Here is an 8,190-nt window from a genome sequence, read left to right on the forward strand (position 1 = left end):
GGCTGAGTGCGCACCAGGGGAGTATGGGCATTAGCCACAGTGCTCCATGCCAGAGAAGTGTGCAGACCTCCCCTTGGGGATTTTCTCTGTCATCCTAGAGCTGGGTCTGGCGTCTTGGCTTGTGAGGAACAGAAACAGCGAGCTCCCCCCGCACTCTGGCCTTGCTGTCACCATGTGGGGCTAGAGAAGGCCACGCTGTCACGGCCCCTCATGAAGCAGTGAAGACTTGGGCTGGGACAGAATGAGGTCATGGGTCCTGGGCACCTCCTGGGTTTGCTGGCGCTTCCCCCGCCTTCCACCAGCCCTGGGCGGTTAATGACTCGCTCAGCTCCTTAACGAAAAAAATATGTGCTGGCTCCCAGCTGAATGCCCTTAATTTGTCTCATTTGTGCCTGAAGCACAGGGTGTGGGTAAACTGACGTTAAGCAAAAAGGCTATTACCATGATGCGATGGCCCTCTGGCAACGTCTCTTCTAAAGCCTTGTCCTCTGCCTAACAAGGAAGGCTGCCAAGGAGGGCCGTGCTAACTTGGAGATTCCAAGCTGTGGCCCGCCTCTGCCTGTAGACTGGTTTTATTCTGTGGTCCTTAGAGTGGTTTTGTTTTTTGTTTTGTGATCTTAAGAAGTGGCTGACATTTAAAGATGGGAAGATTTCAAATAAAAATGTATATTTCTAATCTCTCTTGAAAAATCCAGCAACACTGAGTCCACCTACTGACACAGGAACAATTAGCTGAGGACAAGGACAGCTGCCCTGGCAGGTGTGGTGGGGGTAGAGTTGGGTGGAGTGGGGGAGGGGTGGGGTAGGGGTGAGGAGGGGTGGGGAAGGGGTGGGGTGAAGTGGGGTGAGGGTAGAGTTGGGTGGAGGTAAGGGTTGGGTGGGGGTGGGAGCCCCCCCAGACAGCCTGGCCCCATGACTTGGTGCAGGTGCTTCTCCTAATCATTTCTTGTCCTATTTTATTAGGTGAGAAATATTAAGGATGCTATTTGTTCTGTCATCCACACATTATCAGTATTGGAGTCACTTTGACAAATAATTTCTGATTCACTCGCTTTTGGGAGAGAGGGCTTCCCACACAGGCAGGACTCTGGACCAAGGCAGGACAGGCAGCATCCGAAGTCCTGGAGTAGAACTTTAGAATTAAAGCCTTACATCATTTTCATCATGTAAAAAAGTATGAATTTATTGTGAAAATGGGTATGACTTTTTCACAGTGACATTTGGAGGAAATAAAGAGAAGTCGTTAAAGGAGTGACTGTTCTGTTACCTCTGGGCATCCTAAGAAGCTCTCCAGGAAAAGTGAGCCGGCAGCTCTGACATCTTTCCCGATGCAGCTTTTCAACAGGAAACGTTCACTCAGGCATTGGTGGGGGTGACGTCTGCTCTTAGTGTTGCAAAGACGCAGTTCTTGGAAGGCAAAACTGAAGCAAGTGAAGGATCAGGCTCCTCTCATTATCTGATTTGTTATTTTTATTGTAGAAGCAAATTTAATGGCATGAAAAAGATGGTAATATAGAGATACATGAAAATTAGCAGTGCACATTATCCTTACAAGTAGGTGTATATTTAAATGTGTGTGTAAAAAGAAACATGAAAAGCTGCATGTCAAAATGCATTTAGCAGTTATTATTGGTGGATAATTGGATTACGTTTTTTTTTTTAATTCTTATTTTTTAAAGGAGCTTGACAGTCGATTCTGTTTCCCAGGTTTAAGGTTCCTTCAAACTGTTCAACTGAAATTAGCAAATGCTCACCAAGGACCCAGGTTGAGCCCCCAGTGCTTGCCAGAGATGGTTAGTAACCATAGCGATCGTAATGATGACAGTGTCGTGATGGTGGCATCACAAGGTAGGACTATGTTGGGCTGTATGTAATAGAATTGAAGTAGTACAACCCTCACCAGGTGGATCTGAGGGTTAAATGAGGTCAGGCATGTAGCTGAAATTGAGCTTCAATCCTCCCACCTGCTTTATAGCATGAAGCCCAGGGATGGGCGATCCTAACAGTGGCTCTACAGTGCTGCTGAAACCCAGCCACCTTCTTTTCTCTCCTCTTACTCATCCTTTCAGTGTGCTTTTCATCCCCAAAGACAGCAAAATGGCTGCTTTGTCTCCAGACATCACATCCAGGGTCCAAGAAGAAAGGAGGGAGGATAGGAAAGAAAGGAAATTCGGAAATCTTTTCCTATTGAGGAGGGAAACCCTGCCAAAGGACTGTGACCATGGTCACATGGTCATTTCTAGATTCAAGGAGGTCTAAGAAGGTGAACGTTGTTTAATAACAATTCACTGTCTGAGTAAAATTGAGATTCTGTTAGCGAAGAAGAAAAAGAAAGTGGATATTGGTTGAGGACCTTGCAGTGTTCACTCCAAACAATGGCGGTCATAATATCATTTCCTACGAGTTTTACTGCATGCTGAGAACTGTGCTGGATGCATTAATGTTTTGTGTCAAACATTAATAACTATTATTATTTCAGATCACAGAAAAAGAAACAGAATCTCAGAGAGGTGGAGCCAATTGACTGAAGCCACACAGAATATCAGCTGGAGGCAGGATTCTAACACGATCCCACCTGAGTTCAGACATGCGCACGTAATCCCCAGCACATACCAAGAGAAACAGACATTCAACATATCAAGGGATAGGCGTTTCTCCCCGAGCCCAGACTTGTGGGCTGTGGCTCTTGTGTCCCTTAAGACCAGTGCTTCTGGAACTGTAATGTGCATCGAATCACCCCAGGATCCTGTTAAAATGCAGGTTAGGGTTCCTGGCTGGGCCTGAGATTTTGCATTCCTACAAGCTCCGAGGCGATGCCCATGCTTGTAGTCTGCAGACAGTACTTTGAATGCCTGAAACTACCTCCCAGACATGTCCCACCTTCCTGGGACTGGCCTTCTGGTTTCAGACATGTGGGTGATTGGCATTGAAATCATTCAGTGCACATAAGAAATGCGCACAAATGCAGTGCTCCAGGGAAGAAAAAACGCATCACGGGACCCAATAGGAAAACTGCCACGCAGCGACACCAAGCCAAGGAGAGCTTTGCTCCTGCTGCTTTCCTCAAGGAGGAGCCTGTTTCCTGCCGTAAGTGAAGTCTGGGGTGCAAGAGACCAAGCAATGCACCTCAGACCCAGAGGATTCACTGAGTTTGATGCTCCCAGAGAGTCGGCTCCATTGCCAGCATCTCAGGAACCAGCGGGTCGTGACTTCTTTTCTTTGGTGGTAGGATGATGATGTTAATGGTAATGATGACAAAGATGACTATGAAGTAGAAGGGGATTTGAAGAGGGAGAAGTAGAGGAAGAGAAGGAGAAGGAGCGAGGTCATCAGAGTTTGTTGAACACTTGCTACATTCCTGACCTCATTTAACCCTCAGATCCACCTGGTGAGGGTTATACTACGTTTATTCCCATTTTACAGATGAGGAAACCAAGCCTCAAGGAAGTTGAGTCTCCTGTCCAAGCCTACGCAGTTGGCAAGTTGCAGATCCGGAGTACAGTACGAGACTCTCTCATCTGTGTCTCCAAGGGACACCGTGACCCATCATGGCCTCTTTCCGCTGGGTTCAGGCATAGTCTCCGAATTCTTCCTGTGCCATCACCCATGGCTCCGCATCAACCCCACCTTTGCAGGTAGCAGGTGCTATCTACTGCCAGCCTGAAGCCAGGCTAAGAGGAAGAAAAAGAAGGAAATGCCTGTAGAACCATCCTATGTAAAGAACACTTTGAGGTCAGAAAAAAAAAATCGCATGTTCCACTTGTAGCCTCACCCTTCACTAGGTACAGCCAGTTCTGCTCTGAGTCTTGTTTTGAAAACACAAATTTGTTCTAGTGTGATTGACATGTTAGCGGATAATTTGAGCATGATGTGATTTTGTCCTCAGGAAATGGTAGGCAAATGCAGAAAACTGCATCCTGCTCAGTCAAGCCCTGCAGGAAACACACACACAAGCATGTGCACACACACAAGCATGTGCACACACACGTGGCCCTTCAATGTCACCTCAGCTGTGGGTTAGGAGCTGCACCTGTCCGCACCAGGTGTTACAACCTTCTGCTCCACCTCTAGTAAGCCTCCTTCCTCCTTTGCAGAATCACTTAGAAACTGTAACTCTCCTTGTGCCCTGGTGCACAGGTAAATTCAGATCTTTCCCAGGGTAAGTGCCATGATTACTGTAGGGTTTATGCGTTTCCTACGAGTTTAATGTGTGTCAGACAGTGCTGTTGTTTTATTAGGCTTCTATTTTTATTTTTACTGTTACTGGTAATGTTTTGAGTGTTGTACTCCTAACCCCATTTTTGCCATAAGCCCCGTGTGGTATGGTGATTTCTAGGAACCATATGTCACCTTACAGATCGGATCATATATGAGTTGGGCTCATCACCTGGCTTTCTGGGAGTCTCAGTTTCCCTATTTGTGAAACGGACACAGTGAAACCCATCTCCAGCTCACAGAAGAGAATAAAAAGAGCCCTGGTCTTGGAACCTGAGGGCCTGGGCCACAGGTCAGGCTCCAAGGCCCACTGGGCCACGCTGGGGACTTGGGTTCCTGAGATCTCTGAGTATCGGCTTCACTGTCTGCTGCAAAATCACCATGTGTCCCACCTTGTCCACCTCACAGAACAGCTGATGGCTTGGAGGTGAGCTCTCAAATGTCAACAGGTTTTGCAGACTCCAGTGGTCAGCGTTATGTGAGCAGTTCAGACTTTCTACAGGGATCTCAGGGGCCCAGGGTCACGTAGACCAGAACTTGACCTGGAGGCTGGTGTCTCCCAAACTGTTGTGTGGACCCTGCAACCGCTGGAGTGTCCTCATCTTAACAGTCCCTGCCATCTCCCAACAAGGGTGTCCACTGGCCCTCCTGGTTGTCCTGTGAGGAAGGCAGGAGTCACTGATGCTGCTCTGTCAACAGGGACAGACGGATTACAGCTGGTAAGTGACTTGCCCAGAGTTCTGCAGCTTGGGACTCACAGAGGAGAAGCTGGAAATCAGGCAGGGTGGCATCCAGCTCTCTGCTCCTCCTAAGCCAAGCTTTGCAGCAAGGTCCTGCTTCCCTCATGACCTGAACTCATTTTGAATGTAAAGGCAATGTCAAAGCCCCACAGCTATTTATAACAGAGTATGTGTTCTTAGTTCACTCCTCAGAGAGGAATATTGCTATTGTGAATACACAGCTACTCATAACTACCATCTTAAAAATCTCTACTCCAAACTATTTACTAATGCATTTAGGTATTTATTTTCTTGTAGTGAAAGGAAATCAAGATAATTCTAAAACTGTGGAAGAAAACAAACAAACAAAAAAACTATAAAGGAGAAAACAGAAGATTCACATATTGTAACCATTATTAATCTCGAAATATTTTCCTCCAGGCTCTTGTCTGTGATATGCTTATGCTGAGTGATACTGTGCTGTGTATATGCGGTTTGTACTCAATGCCAGGTCATAAGCATACCATTTCCTTTTTATTAAAAAAATACTTGGCATACATCAAAGTATGTTTGCATTAAAACTATGCAAACATCAGTTTTAATAATTGTATAAATATTCTATCATAAGGACATTCCATAATTTATTTAATCACTTTGGTAGTGTTGGACATTTAATTTTTTAAAAAGTCAAGTAATGCCATGATTAATGCCTGCTTATATGAACCTGTTTTCATTTCCTGATTATTTTCTTGGGCCAGATTCCCAAAAGTGGAATTACTGAATAAAGTAGATAAGTGCTTGTAACACATTTCTTCACACACACACACACACACACACACACACACCCATCAACAAATTGCTTTTCCTGAAGAAGCTTCCAGTAGCGTATTAGAGAGCCTGTTGCACCACCCCATCCTCAGCAATGAGAATTTCTAATCTTTGTTACATTAATTTTTTGGATGACATCTCGTTTTGTTGATTGCATTTGATTAACTCAAAATGTATTTCTAAACAGATTTTTCACTAACAGCATGTTAAAGCCTCTACGCGACTATCACAGCTGGATTTTAAGGCTTGTTCCTCGTGAAGGGAGACATGAGCTCGGCTGAGCCACGGCGCTGTCCAGCAGTCATCGCAGTTATGTCAGCTGGGCTCTGGCCCCGGGGGAAGGGAGATTGCTTTTCTATTCTGCAGCAGTCTGAGCTCTAAGACTGCACTAGCATTGGAGAAACTGTTCAAGCAGCTCTGGTCCGGGTTTTTAGGCCACATGATTTGAGGCTGCTGTGATCTGGATGGTCCCAGCTGCCGGTTCTGGAGTGCATTTTGCCCAGAGGAGTAGTTTGCGTTCCACAGGGTGTGATGGGTCCATTGCATGGGTCAACAAACCTCTGAGGCCACACAGAGGAATGAAAATATTATAAGAATATTATAATATTTTATATGGTCATAGTCCCAGCATGTCTTTTCAAGGGTTACACTAAATGGCAGAATCAGGGCTGAAAACTGTGGGTGAGTGGCTGAGTCTCTGGCTCTGGATATCTTTTTTTCTTTTTTAGCGATGGGGCCTCGCTTTGTAGCCTAGACTGGAGTACAGTGGCCATTCACAGGTGCTGTCATAGCATGCTAAAGTTCCAAACTCCTGGGCTCAAGTGATCCACCTGCCATGGCCTCTTGAGTAGCTGGGAACACAGACACATGCGCCGTGCCCAGGTAGCTTTTATGACCCCATTTGACACTAGTGTGGCTTTCACTCGCCAGTCAGCAGACTCACCAGGCATGCTTTTTCTTCCCAGGACTGCACCCATCTCTTGCCCAACCTCAGGAGCAGTCTTGGTATTTATCAATCAGTAAACAGTCGAGCCAGCACCCGGATGACATCTCTTTAATGCTGCAAGTTGGAGGTGTTCCCTTTTAAAATGGTGTTAGATTCCATGCAAGGGGGATACAGGATATCAAACAATGAAAACAGTTGCCTCTTGGGGACAAGGGTGGGGTTTGTGAAATGGTAAGTGTGTGAGGCAACAGGCTGATGAAAGGACTGTGGCATTTGGAGTGAGGAGACCCTGGTTCAAGCCCAGCTAAGTAACTTCAAGTAAGTCAAAAGAAACCTGACCTTCAGGGTCCTCACCAGGGGGTGATGATTAAAATGCAGCAATGTGGTAAAAGCCTCCTGTGCTCAGCAAAGCAGCATCCAGACATGAGAATCCCAGAACCATCACCATGGTGATAAACGTGCTGACAGTGAGGGTACCGTGGTCCACCTTCCTTCCTTTTTGTTGTCAATTGAGATAGAGTCTCATTCTGTCACCCAGGCTAGAGTGCAGTGGCACGATCTTGGCTTACTGCACAACATCCGCCTCCTGGGTTCAAGGGAGTCTCCTGCCTCAGCCCTCTGAGTAGCTGGGATTAAAGGCACCTGCCACCACACCTGGCAAATTTTTGCATTTTTAGTAGAGACGGGGTTTTGCCATGTTGCCCAGGCTGGTCTCGAACTCCTGGCCCTAAATGATCCACCCACCTTGGCCTCCCAAAATGCTGGGATTATAGGCATGAGACACCTTGCCTGGTCAACCTTCCTTCCTTTGGTTTTGGTACAACCAACCTTGTTTGTAAAGTTGTATAATGTGTATCAAAATAGGTATATTTTGTATATGTGCATACACTATATGTATATATTGACATTTATCATATCTTACTAGAATGCTGCAAATGAACCGGGCTCAACAGGCCAAAAACCAGACCCATTTTCTACCTCTACTCCAAACTAGTCATGGCCACAGTGAATTGCACCATCAGAAAATTAGAAGTGATCCTCTTGAATCCACGTGTCCTGGCCTTGTTGATTTCACTGCCTGAAGGTCTCTAATTCATTCACTGTTCTCCTACCCGTCTTCTCCAAATGGCTTGCACTTCTTGCTTGGATACTCATGTCTCCCTCCTAACTGGTTTCACCCTCTTCTTTCTGGTCCTCCCTCCCCTCACTACAAATTCTCCCATGCAATCTTGTCACACACACACACACATTGGATATATCATTCTTGGCTCCTCAATGCTGCTGGATAAAGCCCAGGGTCTGGAGCATGACCCTTGAGCCTCTGCTGTGGTCCAGCCCCTGCCTCCTTTCCCAAACCCTCGTCCTTGTCCTTGGAGGGTGGGACCAGGGCAGGGAGAGGCCACAATGCAAAAATGGAAAGGGGTGGCAAATTACTCAGAGTCAAGATCAATAATGCAATATTTAAAACATAAAAATTAATGC

General features: G+C 46.2%; 1 long non-coding RNA gene across 1 annotated transcript; it reads left to right on the top strand.

Annotated features, from left to right (window-relative positions):
• Positions 1 to 1,662: 1,662 nt before the first annotated feature.
• On the top strand, positions 1,663 to 5,885 carry LOC116535799. Its single transcript, XR_004262355.1, has 5 exons — positions 1,663 to 1,793; positions 2,480 to 3,325; positions 3,424 to 3,732; positions 3,887 to 4,070; positions 4,624 to 5,885. It is a non-coding gene; the product is annotated as an uncharacterized LOC116535799 (long non-coding RNA).
• The last annotated feature ends 2,305 nt before the right edge of the window (positions 5,886 to 8,190 follow it).

Source organism: Sapajus apella, unplaced genomic scaffold (genome assembly GCF_009761245.1).
Source record: "Sapajus apella isolate SASKATOON/1434 unplaced genomic scaffold, GSC_monkey_1.0 scaffold96, whole genome shotgun sequence".
Classification (NCBI taxonomy): domain Eukaryota; kingdom Metazoa; phylum Chordata; class Mammalia; order Primates; family Cebidae; genus Sapajus; species Sapajus apella.